This window comes from Protopterus annectens, chromosome 7.part0 (genome assembly GCF_019279795.1).
Source record: "Protopterus annectens isolate FY-2018-M chromosome 7.part0, PAN1.0, whole genome shotgun sequence".
NCBI lineage: Eukaryota > Metazoa > Chordata > Ceratodontiformes > Protopteridae > Protopterus > Protopterus annectens.
This window is the reverse complement of record NC_056739.1, coordinates 870,287,234-870,308,733: the sequence shown is the minus strand read 5'-3', so window position 1 is coordinate 870,308,733 and position 21,500 is coordinate 870,287,234. Positions and strand designations below refer to the sequence as shown.

Below are 21,500 nucleotides of genomic sequence, written 5' to 3'. Positions count from 1 at the left end.
AAACAAATCATTTGAAAATGTACAGAGAAATGGAGAAGCTTTACAATTTCAGAGCAAAGATTTTTTGAGATGATCTTGTGGGATTGCAGATTTGTTAAGGAATGAAATGGTACAGCTGGGATGGGTTATAAGAATTATGGATATCAAATGGCAGGAATGAAACGGTACAGGTGGGATGGGTTATAAGAATTATAGATATCAAAGGGCACTATTAGCTACTGCTAATAGGGTCCATGATATACTACCAAAATAAGAACTGACAAAACTTTTTGCTTAATTCTTCAATAAGTAGAGAACAAATCCTGACTCTTCACATGAGATGGAGATGTACTACACTGAAACTAGTCCACATAAAACTTAGTCTAAAGTCATCATATCTCAGGATTGGACAGTTATTTGAGGAACATGAAATGCCTGATTCACTAGAGTTGATTTGGTGAATGCCGCTTTCCTCAGCTATTTTTTATATGAGATAATCGTGGAGCTCTTCACTACTATTATATTCAAAAATGTGTTTTTCAGGTATCATCTTAGCCCAGATCATGGATGGAAGTATAATTCTGTTTTATGCATTCAATACCCTATCAATGACATCTGCTATTACCACAGCTGAGATCTGAGCTGGCTTGGAATTAAACCAGCTTAAACATGTAGAATATCTGATACTTAAAATGAAGTAGATGTTAAGGTTAGAACTATCAGAAAGCACTGAATACAACTATTACTCAGATTATGTGAACCTTATTTGGAAGCATTTTATGGGCACCTGCAAGAATGCATGGATCGTGCTATCCCAAGCAAAACCAAGACTCACTCCTCCAAGAGAAGGAAACCAGTCTGGTGGACCCCTGCCATAAACAAGCTATACTATAGTACGAGGAAAATAGTAAAGAAAAGAGTAAAATCCCAAGAAGGGAAGACATCCCTGATCAGTATCAGCAAGAAACTACGATCGCTCATAAAATCATCCAAGGTGAGCTTCGAAAGAAAAATTGCAGAGGACTCCAAAGATAACCACAAGGTATTCTTTAGCTATGCCAAGAATCTAAGTGGCAATGCTCAGATCTGCTCGGAGTTAGTGCAGAATGGCACAAAATACACTGAACCGACCGATATTGCCAACATCCTGGTAGACAGGTTCAGTGCAAACTTCAGCCCCCTCTCACCCCCAAAAGGGCCCATAACCATACCAAAAGAATGTACAGCCCCTGAAATCACAGACATTCAGGTTAAAATAGCCCTCTCCAAAGCCAAAAACACAGCATCAATGGGACCGGATGGTGTCCCAGGCTGTGTCTTCTACAAGCTCAAAGACGAACTAACCCCTCACCTAAACACACTGTTCAAACTCGGCCTCTCCACAGCTCTGCACACATATTGTGGTGCACAGCAACAGTTATTCCGCTCCACAAAGGTGGAGCCACAACAGACCCTGGGAACTATCACCCTATAAGTTTGACTAGCTTGATCTGCAAGGCTATGGAGCGCATCATCATGGAACTCATTAACAGAGACATTGGGAACCTCCAAACGCTGGACCCTACCTAGTTTGGCTTTGTTAAGGGCAGATCATGCCTCCTAAACCTGGTGGACTTCTTTGAGACAGTTACCAAGGCTATAGATGAGGGAAAGGTGGTACACACAGCCCACCATTCCCCATTCTGCTATAATAGCCAAGCTCACCAACCTGAACATAAACCCCTTTGTCACAAGATGGGTTGCCAACTGGCTCATGGACAGAACCCACATGGTGAGAGTTGTGGGAGCTAGGTCCAACTCTAAACCGGTTACAAGTGGCGTTCCCCAGGGCTCAGTCCTAGGACCCCTCCTGTTTGGCATATACTTCTCAGAGGTACAGGCAAGCACAGGAGGACTATGGCTGACCAAGTTCGCAGACGACTACAAACTAGGGGCTATAATTGACTCTCCGGCTGACACAGACATCTTCCAAAAGGGTCTCACTGAGACAGATACCTGGTGTCAAAATCATGGCCTCAAGCTAAATGCCAAAAAGTGCATAGTCATCCCCTTTGGAAAAAACAAAATATCCACAAACTACCACATAGGTGGTAGTCTCCTAAATATGTAAAACGTAATAAGGGATCTGGGGACCCAAGTAGATAGTAATCTCTCCTTTGATAATCACATTGCCAAAGTGGTTAGAAAATCCTTCTATATGACCCACCTAATCACAAAAAGGGTTTGCATCCAGATCAAAAGAAGTCATTGTGCCCTTCTACTGATCACTCATCAGACCCATCATAGAGTACAATGCCCCATTTGGGATGTACCTTACAAGACACCTGCAATAGCTGGAAACACCACAGAAGTACCTCAGCAAGAGGATCACTGGCCTCAAACAGATGCCCTATGCAGCTCGACTGAAGAAACTCCAGCTGTACTCTGTTGCATACCGCCTACTCAAAGGTGATCTCTGCCTGACATACAAGGCCATGTCCAACCCAGAATTGATGGACATGCTCCACCCAAAGAAAATCTTACCCCTCGAGCCACACACTCTAGGGATCTAAATCTCACCACAACAATAAACAGGACATGCTGGAGGGATAGATTCCTGTCCCAGAGACTTCCCATGCTTTGGAACAAGATTCCAGTCTACATTAGGCAGAGCTCCTCGCTAACACTCTTCAAGAAAAACCTTGACGAGTGGATGGGAAACAGAAAGTTTACCCCGGGGATCACTTTGGTGGCTCTGCTGGACACAGTCACAGGGAACTAATCTAAGGGGGCAGCGACAGCCAACACATTCTGTCTAGGCTTATAAATGCCTTTGGGCAGATAGCCTAGTACCTACCTATGAACCTAAATGTCTTACACTATGTATGATATAAAATTATTTGAACTGCTTCAGTATTTTAGGGTAATGTAGTTATAGAGATATGACTATATAAATATGGCATTCGTTATTATTCTCTCCCTATACCCTAGGTTTAGTGTTCCTTAAGTGTGTCTGTACTTTGTCATCCTGTGATTTCCTTTGGCTATTCCTGCAATAACTGCCGATATCATCACAATTATCATCCTCCAGTTTCCTCTGGCTATTCCTGCAGTAACTGCTAATATTGTAGGAATAGCCAATGGAAATCTCAGGATGGCAAAGTACAGACATGCATAAGGAACATTAAACCTAAGGCATAATATACCATAATGAGATATAGCCTTTACTACCTCTAATTCCTTAACATATATCCTTTAAATATTACTATAGTATTAGTATTTTAATCAGACACAATGAGGGTTTTGCTTGACCCAGCCTGCAATGAATTAAAACGTTACCATGGTTTTGTCAGCACATTACAGCAATTATTTAATGCATGCAAAATGAGCAATTAATTGGTTTACCATCAGAAGTGCAAGGTATGATACAGTGAGCCCTGAAACTTTGAAAAAAATGAACTTTGATTTAGTTTGAAAAGTATACATTTTTGAAATGTGCTGTTACACCTTTTAACTGTTTTGCAGGTGGGAACCCCTACCTATCATTGAAGGGTTTGAATCCCTTTGTAGAATAACAAGTGTGCTGCACCTTTAAAAAACATTTATAGGTCTGTGTGTGCATATAAATTCCCAGTATGTGTTATCTTCAGTGCCATTTTGAAGATGCAGCCAGTGTGTTAATATCTATGTATATGACACCTACTTTGTTTATATGTTAAAGTTACTTAACTGTTTGCAATGTATTAGTATATAATAAAGCTGCTTGAACAAGAACCCACAACATTTGCCTGTTTCTTCCTGATCTGGCAAGTGAAATGGTGTCAGAACTGGGATAGTAAAGACTACTATGCAGAGCCATGAGGTGCAGAGGTAACGATGAAGGCAAACTAAGTGAACTGAGAGAAAAAAAGGGCCAGAAGCAAGTTAAAGCTAAAGAGAATACACACAAATATGTATTTATTAAAAGGGATAAAATGGAGCATTACAAGGGCACAAAATATATTATTAAGCAAACGAATAGCACAGAAATGTTTATTAAGCAAAAGGGAAGCATAAAAAAGTTAATCAAACAAAATGTTTGAAACAAGGTTATTTGATAAAACAAGCATGTTTAAAGTAAAACTAGCATGTCTAGAGTTAACGTGAGCAAAAGAGAGTATAATGGGCATGAAAAGAGATTAAGTGAGCAAAATGAATACTGTATAACAAAAGGGCAGAAAGGGCACATTAAGAGATTAAATGAGCAAAACAAATATAACAGAAGAGGCAGAAAAAGATGCACTGAGCATAAATAGGGCGACTTGTGTTTTGGCAAATTACTGTGTTTTGGCATTGATTAAAGCCTTGAATAGCAAAACTAGAGTTATTTGAAGTATCTCAAGTGTGTAAGTGTTTACAGTGTGTGTGTATTACTGTGCATTCATTCCAAAGAGTTTGTTGTGTGCAAAGTGCAACTATTTCAATTGCAGTCAAATCCAGTCATTTTGAGAAGTTTCTTGTGCGTGGATGTGTCTATTCTGGGAGTGCTGCCATTACAGAGTATTTCTTGCACTGTACAGAATATTTGGCAAAGTGCAGCCATTTTGGGAAATTTCAGTGTGCTGTGTGCTGTTATTCGCAAAGTACAGTTATTTTGAAGTTTTTCTCACTCTGAGCTTCTTCTGCCCAGTTCATTCACAAAGCATAATTACTTTGAAACAGTTTATTTGCAAATTGGAATTACTTCTAAACAGTTTATTTGTAAAGTACAGTTTCTTTGAAATGTTTCTAGCCCTCAGCTTCTATTTCCCAGTTTATTCGCACTACGCAGTTATTCGAAAGGTTTCTTAAAATTATGATAAATGACTCTTACAGTCAAGTAATTTCAAGATAGACGGCTTGTACAGTAAAATAATTTCAACTTTTACAGTAAAGTGATTTCAGAGTATTACAGTACCCAGGACATTTATTTCGTAAAGTTCAGTTATACAGAGGCTTATAATGCTACTGCATGTACTGGCATAAATTTCAAACACGTGTGTGTACAAGTGTGTGTGTGTTTATGTACATTTGCAAAAGTCTTCACTAAGATATGTTAATATGCTTTTGACTTACCTTTTCTCCCTTGCTTCATAGGAATCCTCAGTAGTGTGCTTGCATTCTCCTCAGCAAAAGTTTTATTCTGTGTCTTGGCCAACTTCCAATAAACCAAAGGCTGTCTAGTTGCCCTGCACTGTGAGACCCTGAGTCGGTGGAACACTAAAGGGCTTTCAGCGAGACTAGTGTATGTTAGAGCTGTATTTAATCTGACCTCTAAACTGAAGACATTTTGCTATAGCCTTTTACTGTAAGCGTGCACACTACTGGTCCCGTCTCCCTTTTTTTTTTTCTCTTCCTATTGTACTCCTAGGTCAGTTACTTAAAACTACTTTATTTCTATTGGAAAAGGTTTACTTATGTACCTGCAGCCCATACTTCAATTGTTTTTTCCTATGGAAGTGGTGGTCCTTTTCACCACACTGTACTAGATTAGTAGCACAAGATTTGTGGTTATTAGGAAGATACTGCACTACACTGACCTGCAATTGACTGAGCTTGGTTTTCCTCATTGTTTTCTTAGCAGCTGGCCTAGTCCAGGTTTTCTGGCTCACAACCTTGTATTACTTTGTGTCTATACCCCTCCCCCACCCTGAACCTGCACACCACCCTCCCACTCCTGCTTAATTACAGAGGAATCAAAAAACCTGATGTAGAAAGGCACCATCTTTTGACTTAGCTTTTCTGCCCTTGCTTTATGGGAATCCCCAGTAGTCTGCTTGCATATAGCATATTCCATTCCTTTTTAAATAGCACTCTATTGACTCCCAATTTACTGCATGTCCCTTTCCTAAAACCCCTGGCATAACTACATTATTTTCCTACTTCTCACTGAACTGCAGCTCCCTGTTTTTAAAGAAAAATAAACACAGAAAAAAAAGTCCTTTAATTTGCTTTTAGAATCTAGCTTGTCTAATTGCCCTTAAATCTGGCTGTTTATCTTTTCCAGACACTAGATTGTACTGGCTGATTGTTTTTTTTTTGTACTTTCCTCTGTGCCAGGTGTAGCCTTGCTCCGTTCGCTCCCCTCCCACCCACCCCCATATCATTTTTTTTATACCTAACCACAGGTCCCTTCCAACCATCAAACTCTTCCCCTTCCTGTTACACAAGCTAACACCCACTACAAACTCTCTCCCTACCTTACAACTCCTCCCCAAACTCTCAACCAACTCACTCTATTAAAACTCTCTCCTCCTCTTCAAACATGCCAGACTTAATTGTTCCTGTCATACTTCTACCTGCACTACTCCTCCTACACAACATAACATCACTTCACACACTCTTAACCCCTATACATAAAGCCCCCTTCTACCTTCACCTAAACTGCTTTTCTTACCCTCAGCAACCCATACTCATTTCTGCATCTATCCTTCCAATGAATATACTACTCCCTAAAATAAAAACTCCTCCTTTCAACCATACTACATCTAAGTATAAAACAAAATACTTTCATAACTACCCACAAAAAATGAAAGCTTATGACTTCCCAAGGGCTCTACTTGTCAGGTGATATACACCCAAACCCTGCTCCTACCACTATTCCTAACACCCCACAAAATATCACCCCAAGTCTAATCAACCATCCATACCAAAAAATGAAAATCTCCTTCTATTCTATCAATACTCGAAGTATGCTCAACAAACTAAGCCAGTTTCATGCTTGGGTATCTCTTCATATTCCATACACTATCTCTGTCACAACAACTTGGCTTAAACCTCAAAACCAAGATAAAGACATTTTTCCTCCTGGTTATAATATACTTCACCAAGATCGCTTAAAGACAAAAGGTGGAGGTGTTGCTTTAGTTTACTCTAACTGCCTTACTCTCTCCCTTCCTAAAGAACCAATTCTCTCCTTTACACCTGCTGAAATACTAATAGGAAACCTCAAATCAAATGACTTTACTACCATCACAGTAGTAGCCATATACATTCCACCAGGGGACAACATCCCCTTAATGGAAAATATACTGCCATACCTCTACCTAAATTGTCCTAATAAAACTATCACTCTTGGGGATGTAAATATTAATTGGCATAACCTTTATAATCCAAACCCTCCACAACACATAAACCTCCATGGATTTACACAACTAAGCTCCAAACCTACCCAAACTAATAACTCTCATTCTTCAAGCTCCTTGACAGATTGGATACTTGTTTCTAACCCCAGGAAATACCATAACCCTGAAACTCTACCTGATGCCCTAAGTGACCACTCACCTATAAAAGTGCTGCAATACATCACCCACCTCTCCAAACCACACGGACTTATCACCTGCAGCAAACTTTCAACCTTTAACCCAGACACTTTTAAAACCCTCCCCTCTAGAATTAACTGGAATTTCCTTACTCAGCTCCAACTCATTGAAGCAGTAAATGTCTTCAGCTCAACTTTCCTAAATATTTTAAATTCTCTAGCCCCACTGAGAAAAGTTCAATTAAAGGCAAACATTTCACCCTGGCTAACAAAAACCACCTGTACCCTTATGAAATCCAGAAATAGGGCATGGAAAACATGGGTATAAACCAAGCTTCCTGCTGACCTCCTAAAGTATAATAAACTGTGAAATCAGGCAAAAAAAATTAAAGACAAAATAGACTTTTATTATAATCTCCCCGAAACATTAAAATCTGATCCAAAAAAATGCTGGAATTCTATAAACCAAATACTACATCCAGATAACCCAACTTTACCAAACCCATGTCCTGAAATGTCACCCGAAGAAACTGCCAATACCTTCAACACCTACTTTATCAAATCCATTTCCAAACTATTTAACCCCAACCTCTCAAACACTTTAAACCTCCCAATACACCCCTCAACAGCTATCTCAGTAAAATCCTTCTCTCTCAAACCTGTCTCCACTGACTATATCAGAACTCTACTCTCAAAGCTCAAACCATGCTCTGTATCAGCAGACAATATTCCTTCTTACTTTCTCCAGATTGCTGCACACTCCCTTGCTATGCTTGTATCTATACTACTCAACCGCTCCATCTCTGACTCTAAAGTTCCTTCTATCAGGAAACAGTTTTACACTCTTCCTATTCATAAAGGAGGTAACTCCACAGAAATATATAATTTCAGACCTATCACTATCCACTCCCCTCTCTCCAAAATCCTTGAGAAATGTATACACCAAGTTATGCATTATCTCTTACAAGAAAAACTTCTTATTCCAACACTGCATGGCTTCCGTCCAAAGCGTAGTACAACCACAGCTCTTCTATGATTTCTCAACACCTTAGCTCTTGCTAAAGATAATCACAAACTCATATCCTGTCTATTCCTTGACCTTTCTAAGACTTTTGACACTGTCTCACACACTCTGCTGCTAAGTAAACTTGTAGACCTAAACTTCTCCCCTGATACAGTTGCATGGTTCCCTAGCTATCTTTCTCATCGGCTGCAGTCAGTATGATGGCACTCAATGCTATCTACCCCTCTCTCAGTAAGAACTGGTGCTCCCCAAGGTTCCATTCTTGGACCTCTACTCTAATATCTTCACCAACTCACTCCACTCCTCTTGTCCTCAGTCTAACATTGTCCAACATGCAGATGACTCTATAGTCATAACAATTGCTAATTCCCCCTTAGAACTCCTAACAAATACCCAGACATCTTTCAACTCAGTAGAGACATGGCTCACTAATAATCAGCTCATCATCAACTCTAAGAAAACAAAATTACCACTATTTCTACCTAAATCTGCAAACCACATTAAACTTTCCTTCTCCATAAGGTCCCTAAACAATACTCCTATAGAAGTCGAAACTAGCACAAAACCCCTTCGCATTACCATTGATGACCAACTAAATTCGATCTTCACATTAACAATTGTATCAAAAAATCACCAAAAGCTAGGACTACTGTACAGGAACAACAAATTCCTAAGTGCTGAAGCTAGGATTTTGCTTACCCATGCCTGCCTTCTTCCATGCTTAACCTATTGTTCCCAAATACCCACAAATCTGAACTCCTCCCAACTTACCAAATTAGAATCAACCTACCACAAAATAGCTTAGTTTGCAGCTCAACAAACATATAAATCTTACCACTGTCTCTCCCTAAAATACCTGAACTGGCCCAGACTACTGCACCTGTTCCTACAATCTCAACTCCAAATCATACACTCCCTCTTATATCAGCCTGATTTCTGCCCAAGTCCATCTTCTCTCAACTCTCACTACTCCTCTACCAGACTTCTCCGAAGCTCAACCAAGACCTACTAAAAATCCATAAACCCAAATCCAACACAGGGTGCAACTTATATGGCTACCATCCCTCTACTGCATGGAACAAAATCCCACTAGAAATAAGGACCCTGACTCATCCCAAACAATTTAAGCTAGCAACCACAATTTAAGATAGCAACCAATGACCACTTTAAAAAAAAACACTGGTCCTGCCAATGTACTCACCTTCCCTGATTATTACCTACCTTTATAGTACAGTCAAATTAACTTACCATTAACTACCTCATCCTGTGCTTCCTATGCAACCTCCAAAGCTTCTTCTATACGCTGCTCCCTGAAATTCTTATGTAACCTTTTAAGTTTCTGCTACTCTGCATACAAAACCTTAAATTTTCTCAACTCTCTTTTTAAACCAAAACATATCACTTGTTCTACTTTATTAACATTCTCCTTTTTGTTTATTGTACTGTTTTATCTGTCAACAATATACATGTATGTAGCTTACATATTTTAACTACCAAAATTCTCTATTGCTATTTTTATTGAAATGTATCTGTATTGCTATTTTTATTGCATTGCCTAGGAAGTTCATTAAATAAGCACGTGTCCCAATTCCAGTTTCACTAACACTATTTTTTCAGAGTATGTTGATGTTTTCGATGACAAGTTGGGCAAACTTCCAGTGGTATATTCCATGAAACTAGACCCAGAGATCAGTCCAGTGGTCAGACTAGCAAGAAGAGTTCCCATAGCCATGCAGCACAGAGTCAAAGCTCATTTGGATAAAATGGTGTAATTTGTCCATTTACAGAACCTACCAAATGAGTGCTGTCCATGGCAGCAGCTCATAAAAAAGTCTCAGATGAAATCAGAATATGCTTTGACCCAAGAGATTTGAACAAAGCATTGAAGAGACCACATCATTCTATGTGTACAGTTGAAGTTGCAGCCCTGATATCGAATGCCACTGTTTTTTTCTGTCTTAGATGCAAAGAAGTCATTTTGGCAAGTGATGTTTGAACTCAAATCTTCACTACTGGCTACATTCAGTACCCCATTTGGAAGATACAGATTTCTCAGGATGCCATTTGGAATAAATTCTGCAAGTGAAGCCCTTCAGCATGCAATGGAGCAAATTGTTTTGAGTTATCCTTGTGCCATAATAGTAAATGATTTATTGGTCGGAGGCAACGGTGAGGCAGAGCATGACAGAAATCTTAGAGTTCTTGACAGAGCATTTAAAGCTCAATCCTCTGAAGTTCAAATTCATATTACCAGAAGTTACATATGTAGGTCATTTATTTACAAGTATTGGCTTGACACCAGACCTGTCCAAGCAAGCAGCCATTCTTGAAATGCCAACACCAGACTATGTGCAAGCTCTACAACATTTTTTTGGTATGGTCAACTATTTAGGCAAGTTTATACCAGCCTACAGTGAATTGGCAGCACCTTTGAGAGAGCTCACACACAAAAATGTTACATGGTCATGGCTAGATCAGCATCAGAAAGCATTTGAAGTTCTTAAGCTTAAGCAGAAAAATGCTACCCCCACCACCATCAAGGTTCTATGATGTCAAACTCTTCCCTGCAATGCTTCAAAATTTGGTTTAGGTGCAGTTATTCTTCAAGAAGACAGGCCAGGAGCCTATGCATCTAGAACACTTACCCAGACTGAGATGCAGTATCCTCAAATTGAGAAGAAACTTTTAGCAATAGTGTTTGCATGTTCCAAGTTTCATGATTATATTTATGGTTGAGATATCCAGATTGAAACTGATCAACATTTGGTTGCTATTTTAAAGAAGCCTATGCATTCACCTCCAGCGAGATTACAAAGATTGATGCTCAGTTTTCAAAAGTACAACTTCAAAATGGCCTATACAATTGCAAAAGTACAACTTCAAAACGGTCTATAAGAAAGGCAAACTTCTTTATCTTGCTGATACCGTATCCACCTCACCCAGAAATATAACGAAACAGCTTGACGCAAAGAATTTTGACTTTGATGAAGTGCGTAATTTTTATACCACAAGACTTTATGAGCTACAGTAGAATGACTGATCCAGTTTTGAAAAAGCTAAATCACTACATCAGTGCTGGATGGCCATCAAAGCAATCTAGTGTACCACTCAATGTGCAACCTTACTTTCCTTACAGAGATAAAATGATGATGGAGGATGGCATTATCTTCAAAGATCCTAAAATTATTGTTCCTGCTTCCTTACAACAAAATTATATCCAGATTTTGCATCACGGTCAGCCAGGTTCCAAATCTACTAAGAGAAGGGCGAGAGAACTTGTGTTTTGGACTTCTCTACTTTCTTCCTGCACAGTGTGTAATAGTACTATACCACATTTGCAAAAAGAACCACTTCACCTAAGTCAAATTCCTGAACTACATTGGTCAATAGTAGCTACTGACATATTCAAGTGGAACAATCAAAATTACTTAGTACTGGTAGATTCTTATTCAAATAGGTTTGAGATTGATCTACTACCTAATCTAACTACTACTACACTCATTACTAACTTGAAACACCATTTCTCAGTCCATGGCAGTCCACAGAAATTACTTTCTGACAATGGTACTGAATTTACCAGTCAATTGTTACAGAAATTTACAAGAGAATGGGACTTTGTACATGTTACTAGTAGCCCATAGTATCTGCAATCAAATGGACTAGCTGAAAGTGCAGTAGAGTGCAAAGCAATTACTTGAGAAGACAAAGCGCGATAATACCAATGTTTCTTTGAATTTACTTAATCTCAGAAACATACCCCACGATGATATACTTTGCTCACCTACTCACAGACTTATATTCAGGCAAACCAGAACAACATTGCCTATCAGTTCTAGTTTATTGAGTCCTAAAGCTAAAAACAACAAAGCCATTAGAGCCCAGTTATTTAAGAAGCATTATTTTCAAAAGTCCAGCTATGACAAATTGAGCAGATTTCTTCATCAATTGAAAGAAGGAGAGACAGTGAGGATACAAACAGCAAAAGGATTCGACCAGACTGGTCAAGTAACAAGTATATGTGCAGAGCCGAGATCCTATTTTGTTAAAACCAAGGGTGTGGAATACAGGAGAAACCACAGACATCTTCTTCCTGTTGCAGAACTGATATCACAACATTGTTCCTATGACAAAGACTAACTCTCAGAGCAATCCAGATGATATTCCTGTTCCTGGACATGTCTTGACTCCTGATACTGTTCCGGCAGATGACCCCAAGATTCCTAAGACTGAAAAATTGGCAGAGACAATTCCAGTTGCTAAACTAGATCCCAAATTTTATGTGACATGATATGGTCGTATCTCAAAACCCAGTGTGAAATTCTCAGCAACTATGACATAGTTGCATGTATGTACCTAGCTTTGTATAATTGCATGATGAAAATTATTCCTCTGTAAACTGCATATTTACTATTTCCAGTGACAATGTTGGACTCATTTCTCAAAGAGAGGGATGTAGAATAACAATTGTGCTGTTCCTTTAAGAAGCATTTCTAAGTCTGTGTGTGCATATACATTCCAAGCACGTGTTCTCTTCAGTGCCATTTTGAAGGTGCACCAAGAGTGTTAACATCTATCTGTATGATAGCTAGTTTGTTTATAAGTTAAAGTTACTTAACTTCGTTTGTAATGAGTTTGTATATAATAAAGCTGCTTAAACAAGAACACACAATGTTCGCCTACTTCTTCCTGACCTGGCGAGCGACACCCTTCAGCTCTGATACATGTACATACCAATGCCAATATAACTGTACCACAGAGTGGGGAGAGTACTCTGAGACACCATAATCTCAGACTTAGTACAAAATCCCCCAGATTTTCCCTTGTAGTTCTACTTTCTGAGGATTATAATTAGGGCTCCAGGATACTCAATATGAAATCTATCACTTAACTCCAATGTCTTAGTGTACACAACTGTTTCAATTGATACTATTAGCAACAGTCTTCTTGATGCCAACAGTACTGTACTGTGCTATTAAAATAAATTCCAAATGTTTAAAAATTGCAAAAGAAAAAAAAGTTTCTGATGTTTTAAAAGGGAAAGAAAAAAAGTTGAAGTAGAATCACATTTTTACTGGATACCTGTGTAGTAGATTAAGTTATTCTGCAATACCTTAAAACTCCAGCAAAAATCACTACTGACATACTGGTATAAAAATGAAAATATATTCACTGTTTTTAAGCAATAACCTAATGGTGATAAGTTGACTTCCTGACTAACATCCATAAGTACAAGCAGAGTAACTGCTGGAACAGCAGTTTCTTGGATTTGCTCCTGTAGGGAAGCAAGGTAGTGCCCAGCTAGGGGAAGCATAGAAAAGGATATCTATAAAGTTACATAAATACATACAAATAAATATCTCAGACATGAGCAATAATGCCCTTCTTCCTTACCAATATACCAAAACAGTCACTTCTACAATAAGTGTCTAAATTGTCCTCAAAAATATCTAAAGTAGTGCTTGTTTTAATATAATTTGGTAGTCAAGTCCAGGCATCAGCTACTTTCTCAAAGAAACAACTGGTATAACTCTCATTCCTATAAAATCTCCTACACAGTTTTCAGCTGATTCTCAGCTACTATTTGATAACCCCAAACATTCCCAGACGTAGCTGTCTCTAAATTCCCTATATACCTGAATAAGGTCTCCTCTTGAATATCTGTGAGATACTGTACAGGCTCAGATATTTAAATTTTTCATAATAACAAAGTTTCACATCTGTGAATACCCTTGTTATATTTTCCCTGCACTGTTTCCAATTTATTCATGCTAGCTTTCTTATAAAGCTTTCATATTAACATTCCATACTCTACAATTTGGTTTTAATGTAACAAACTTATTTCATAATTTTTGCCTTCCAATACTGTATAAATCGTTTTGTACAGCATATAGTTTTATAGCTAGCATTAACCAACTGGTTGATATCAGAAAAACAAAAAGCTGGGTTGACCCATATACCAAGCAGAAGTGTATCGAGGGTAGGGAAAGGTGTCCTAGGTGCAAGGTGTTAGGGGATGCAACTGAAAGATTCTTTTCTTTCTTTTTAATTTGTCTCCTTATGCATTCTCTGTGGGGCAGAAGCTCATGTGGGCATTAGGACTTACAGTTCCTACTAAGAGAAGGGACTTCCTGTTTTACTCTCACACAGAGCATGAGGGCATAGGGCTTTAGGACCTAGTGCCCCTTCCTTAGAGAAGGGAGTAGCTCTAGATAGGCAGAGTGTGAGTGCATAGTTTGCTTACCTGAGGGAGAAAGATGAAGGGCTTTAGGACCATGGGCTCCACCTTTTTTTTTTCTCAACTTACTATTGAAGGATGACAGACTGGGGTACAGCACTGGGCACCACATAAACCAGCTGTGACTCTGATACCCAGGACCTTAAATGAATCTATAATTGCTGTGTGATACATTACGTGTAATCTGTTCCTCTACATTTTCATATGATTAGTTTTTCATACATTTATCAACACATTCTCCTTTGCCTAATTGGCCAATTAAGTCAAGTTCTTTTGCAGACATGCCACATCTGTAACAGATGTAATCAGTTCACCCAATTTCAGGTCATCTGCATACAGGATATGAAACAACTCAGATTAAAAATATTGATCTGAAAGACATATCATAAATAAGTATGCGCCTATGGCAGAACCATATGGAACGCATCATCATGGAACTTGTAAACAAAGACATTGGCAACCTTCAAACACTGGACCCCACCCAGTTTGGGTTCATGAAGGGCCAGTCTTGTCTCCTGAACCTGATTGACTTCTTTGAATCAGTCTCCAGAGCTGTGGACGAGGGTAAGGCAGTCCACACAGCCTATCTGGACCTTGCGAAGGCCTTCAACACCATACCCCACTCTGGAATCATAGATAAACTTACTAAGCTGGGAATAAATCCCTACGTTACACGATGGGTTGTCAACTGGCTTCCTGACAGAACCCAGATTGTAAAAGTAGCCGACTCCAAATCCAGCTCCAGACAAGTGGAGCACATCAGGGTTCAGTCCTGGGACCGCTCTTGTTTGGCATCTACTTCTCTGAAGTACAGGCCAACACTAAGGGACTCTGGCTAACAAAGTTTGCAGGTGACTGCAAACTGGGAGCCATTGAGTCCCCAAATGATGTGGATATTCTACAAAAGGGCCTTACAGAAACAGATGCTTGGTGCCAGAGCCATGGGCTCAAGCTTAATGCCAAGAAATGTACAGTTATCCTCTTTGGGGAAAAACATGTACCCATGAATTACCTCATAGGTGACACTAAACACTGAATGTGTGATGAGAGACTTAGGAACACAGGTGAACAGTGGTTTCACCTTCGATAACCACATCACCACAACAGTCAGGAAATCCTTCTATATGGCACACCTCATCATTAAGTGCTTTTCATCCAGAAAAAAAAGGTCATTGTCCAACTGTACTCATCCCTCATTAGACCCATTATAGAGTACAACGCCCCGTTTTATATATACCTCACAAGACATCTGCAAAAGCTGGAAAGGCCACAGAAATACCTCACTTAAAGAATCACAGGCCTAAAGCAGATGCCTTATGCTGACCGTCTAAAAAAAAACAGCTATACTCTGTGGCATACTGTCTATTCAGAGGCAACCTCTGCTTAACACACAAGGCCATGTCAAACCCTGAGTTGTTGGACATGCTCCACTTAAGGAAATCCCAATCCCTCAGAGTCACACGCTCCAGGGATCTAAACCTTGTCATCACAATGAACAAAACGTGCTGGAGGGATAGTTTCCCGACCCAGAGACTCCCCAAAATCTGGAACAGACTGCCCATACATGTCAAGCAGAGTGCCTCCTTGGCCGTCTTCAAAAGGAACCTTGACGATTGGATGGGAGATAGGAAATTCACCCTGGGGATCACATCATTCACCCTGTTAGACAGGGGCCCAGGGAAGTAAATATTGTGGGAAGAAATACCCGGGGAATTATTTGGCTAGGCTTGTATAGGCCCTAGGGCCAATAGCCTAGCACCAACCAATGAACCTATGAATGCCCTGACTAACCTAGAATTTCACCTGTCCAATTATTGTATGATACTTGCCATGTCCTGTTTGTAAGCCATGCAGCTATTCATTTTATCAAGATTACATTAATACACGGTTGTTCTAATTTATTGATCAGTGTTTTGTATGCAATCCTATCCAAGGATGAAGATACATTTATACAAATTACATCACAAGCACAATTTTTCATATATAGCTATGCTATTATATTATACAACAACATGTTACACATAGTTATAGATCTATTTTCAACATATGCACGCTGATACATGGTTTCAAAATAACCTTCTCCATTATGTTGACAACAAGAAAGTAAACTTATGGGTCTATATGACCCCGACTTGTTCCTACTCTCCTTTCCATTAAAGATGGGTTTAACAAGTGCATGTCTTCAACCTCAAGGAATCTTCCCCATTAGTAAAAAGCAGATGTAATGGTGCTACAAGTTCATGTTGAAAATATAGAGGTGTTCTCAAGTTATTATTACTAATTCTGTTTCTTTCCTATGCTTTGTTTTTGTTTTGTTTGCATAGTACATTTTCAATATAACTTAGTTTCATTTCAGTATCTGAAGTTTGTTGTATGCTACTAACAAATTACCTGGATATTGCTAGCATAAACTATCTCCCCCTCCTGGAGTAGCCAAACGTTTTGCATATGATTTTATAAACAGAAGTACAATCTGTTGTATTTTAAGAATATATTTTAAAATGTATACAGTTTACTGGTTTGTATGTCTTTATTTGTACCGCATCTTATATATTTGTAAAATGCTTCCTATAATTTTCAATATTTGTATATACATTTTCTTCAACTTTCTCCTGATCTTAACTTATACAATGTTTTATATGACTGTCAAGTTTGTTTAATTCAGTTTTCAAAGTTGAAGTTCAATCACTTTTCCATTTTTATATTTTTCAGTTATCATCTTAGGAAACAAATCCTTCTGATCTTGTCTGCCTAGATCATGATAATAAACTTTTTTTACATTCAAACAATTTCCCTTTCAAAACTTGACACATTTCTTCTTCTGTCTTTTCACTGAATGCATCGCTCCATAGGATCATAGGAAGTTAGTAGGCTATTGACCCTGAGGACCTTACTAGCCTAGCCAGGAATTTAGCCCATGTTCCGACAAGTCGGTACCTGATGCCCCTGTCCAGTAGGGACACAGATGGAATCCCACGGGTGTATTTTTTGTTCCCCATCCCATTATCCAGGTTGTGCTTAAAAAGATTTAATGAAGTACTCTGCCTGACATGGAGAGGGAGTCTATTCCACAGAAGGGGGAGTATCTCATCCAGGGCCAAGGAGGTAATAACATCCCTGTATTCTTCCCTTATAAGACCCATTATTAAGCACAATGCCCCTTTCGGCAATTACCTCCTTTCGGCATATACCTCACAAAGTACATGCAGCAGCTGGAGAGGCTACAAAGGTTCCTCACCAGGAGAATCCAGGGCCTCAAACATCTACCCTACACAGATAGACTAAAAGCCCTGTACCTCTACTCAGTTTCTTACAGATTCCTCAGAGGTGACCTCTGTCTAGCATATAAAACAATCTCAGACCCTGCTTTGATGGGACTGCTGCATATCCACAAGTCAAGCTCCACTCGAGTTACTTGCACGTGTGACCTCAACCTGGTCTGTGACATCAACAGGACTCGTTGGAGGGACAAATTTGTATCCCATTAGTTTTACAAAGTGACCGTTTTGCTTCTAAATAGTCTTATATATTAGGGAAACAACCGCAAAAAGTTTCTCCTAAGCCAACTTCACGCTTCTTAAAACAGAAGTGGCAAACTTCACAACACCCATGCAGATGGACAGTAGAGGTATGACTGCTGAATCCTACACAAATACACTTTATAAGCACTTACACAAGTGCATGGATCGTGCTATCCCTAACAGAACCAAGATGCTATCCTCCAAAAAAAGGAAGCCAATCTGGTAGTCTTCTGCCATAAACAAACTCTACAACAGAAGAAAGAAACTGTTGCAAAAAAGAGTAAAATCCCATGATTGGAGGAACTCCCTGGTCAGCCTCAGTAAGAAGCTGAGATCCCTCATAAAATCCTCCAAAGTTAGTTATGAAAACAAAATCGCCACTGATTCTAAAGACAACCACAAAGCATTCTATAGCTATGTCAAGAATCTCAGTGGCAACACTCAGACCTGCTCTGAGTTACAGCACAATGGCACTGAATATACAGAACCAACTGATATTGCCAACATCCTGGCAGATAGGTTCAGTGCTAACTTTACCCCCCCCCCCTCACTCCCTAAAGGGCCCATCTCTATACCAGAAGAATGAAAAGTTCACGGCTGCACAGGTAAAAACCTTACTCTCCAAAGCCAAGAACACAGCATCCATGGAACCTGACAACATCCCAGGCTGCATTCTACACGAACTACAAAATGAACTGGCATCCCGCCTAAGTATCATGTTCAATCATAGCCTCACACTGCACTGATTATCCCACTCCACAAAGGGGGAGCCACGACAGACCCCAGGAATTACTGCCCCATTAGCCTGATGAGCCTGGTCTGCAAGGCATTATGGAACTCAAACAAAGGCACTGGTAATCTCCAAACTCTGGATTCCACACAGTTCAGGTTTGTAAAAGGCAGTTCATGACTCCTAAACCTGATAGATATATTTGAAGCAGTCACCAAAGCCACAGCTGAGGGTAAGGTGGTTCACACAGCCTATCTAGATCTCGCCAAGGCTTTCGACACCATCCCCCACACTGGAATTATAGATAAACTCACTAAACTAGGTATAAATCACTATGTCACAAGATGGGCTGCCAACTGGCTTACCGACAGAACCCACACTGTGAAAGTAGCAGACTCCAAATCTGACTTCAGACCTGTGACAAGGGGAGTACCACAGGGTTCAGTCCTGGGTCCTCTCCTGTTTGGTATCTACTTCTCTGAAGTACAGGCTAACAGAGAAGGTCTTTGGCTAACTAAGTTCACAGATGACTGCAAAGTAAGAGCCATAATCAAAACTCCTAACGCTGTGGACATCCTACAAAAGGGCCTCACTGAGACAGATGCCTGGTGTCAAAGCCATGGCCTCAAGCTCAATGCCAAAAAGTGCATTGTCACCCCTGTTGGTAAAAACTCTGTACCCATGAACTACCACATAGGCAGTAGTCTACTGAACACTGAAAGTGTGATAAGAGACCTTGGGACACAGGTGGACAGTAGTCTCTCCTTTGATAATCACATCACCACAGCTGTCAAGAAATCCTTCTACATGGCACACCTCATCACAAAAGGTTTCTCATCCAGAAAAAAAGAGGTCATTGTTCCCTTCTACTCATCACTCATTAGACCCATTATAGAGTAAAACTCCCGTTTTGGTATGTACCTCACAAGACATCTACAACTGGAAAGGCCGCAGAAATACCTCACAAATAGGATTACTGCCCTCAAACAGATGCCCTATGCAGACCATCTCAAAAAACTAGAGGTTTACTCTGTCGCATATCGCTTGCTCAGAGGCGATCTCTGCCTAACATACAAAGCTATGTCAAACCAAGAGCTGTTGCACATGTTCCACTTAAAGAAATCCCAATCCCTCCGAGCTACACACTCTAGGGTCCTAAACCTTGTCACCACAATAAACAGAACATGCTGAAGGGATAGATTCCTGTCCCAGAGACTTCCCATACTCTGGAACAGACTACCTAACTATGTCAAACAGAGCTCCTCATTAGCACTCTTCAAGAAAAATCTTGATGATTGGATGGGAAATAGGAAATTCACCCCAGGGATCACTTCTGTGGCTCTGCTCGACAGTGGCACAGGAAAATAATTTTCTTGGGTGGCAAAAGCCAGAGTACCTTTTTGGCTAGGCTTATATAGGCCCTAGGGCCAATAGCCTAGTACCTACTTATGAATCTATGTTATTAATCTTGCATGTTTTAGTTTAAACTATGTTTTTATTTATTAATTTATTCAAATTATTAGTATACCAATTTATTAATATCATTTCAGTTTGGTAGAATTATCTAGCAGTAGTTTCTGCTCAGGTACACACACAATATCCAGTATGTTCCATTTCCTGGTAGGTTTGCTTATAATCTGCAACAATTATTGTTTCTGAACATGCATTGTACATTTCTTAACTAATGATGTAGAATCAATATTATTCCAGATTGGTTTTGGTAAATCCACAGCTACTATTATTTTCCAAGTCATTGGCACTTGACTTTGGTGAGCTATACACTCCAATAATTGTATCTGTTCTAGGGTTGTCTTTATTGTCACAGTTACACAATCTATAGTATTGGTGCAATAATCATAAGTCTCATAATTTTTAATCCTTATCATAATACCTCCACCTGATTTTTGTTAGAATGACTGTTACAGGGAAAAAGCCTTCACACCCTGAGAAAATTGGTTTTGAATCATTGATTTTAAACATGTTTTACAAACAATAACATCAGTCTTATGTGAGCACAGCAAATGTTCCATTAAACATATATATTACTAATGCTTCTAGCATTTACAACTTACCCAGATGAATCAAAATTTGCTGTGAATGGTTAAGTTTCTGACCAGGTAAAATCCTGGCTTGTGTAAATCAAATATTGTAATACCGTGATATTCCAATCTGAGTATAAAGGTTGTAGGTCATTATACAACCGTTGTTTGGATGACATCATAATTTTTTGGAATGACACCAGGGCCAGACTTGAAGAGTTTTATGATTTTCTTAACAGGAGTACTGGTTTCTTCAGTTTCACTATGGAAGTGGAGGAAGACAGGGTCAACTACTTAGATGTATGTTTTACTAAGAATAGAATGGAAGGAAAGTTTGAATCCACCCTGTATAGGAAGCCCACATATTCCAACTCTTTGCTGCATTTCGAGAGTTGTCATCCTCTTCATCAAAAGAAATCTCCTGTAAAGGGTCAATGTTTGAGAACAGTCAGGATGGTAAGTGATGATAGCACATTCCAAGAAGAATGCTTGAAGTTAAGGGAGATGTTAATTAGAAGAGGCAATCCTGGACCCATTCTAAACAAAATATTTCAGGACGTTGAGACAAAAAGGCAAGGGCATTTACCCCCATTGCTTGGAATGAGCAAGGGGGGAGTAGTCATTTTTCCAAGGAGAAATGGATCTAGATCAGAAAAACAGGTAGAATTCCAGAGGTTGCTGGTTCCACTGTATAATTTACATTTTTGGGACATT

At 39.4% G+C, this 21,500-nt stretch overlaps 1 protein-coding gene across 2 annotated transcripts in view; it reads right to left on the bottom strand.

The window, feature by feature from the left end:
* Positions 1-21,500, bottom strand: part of SYNPR (synaptoporin) — a 1,219,710-nt gene that overhangs the window by 698,638 nt on the left and 499,572 nt on the right. The gene's annotated exons all lie outside the window — the stretch shown is intronic.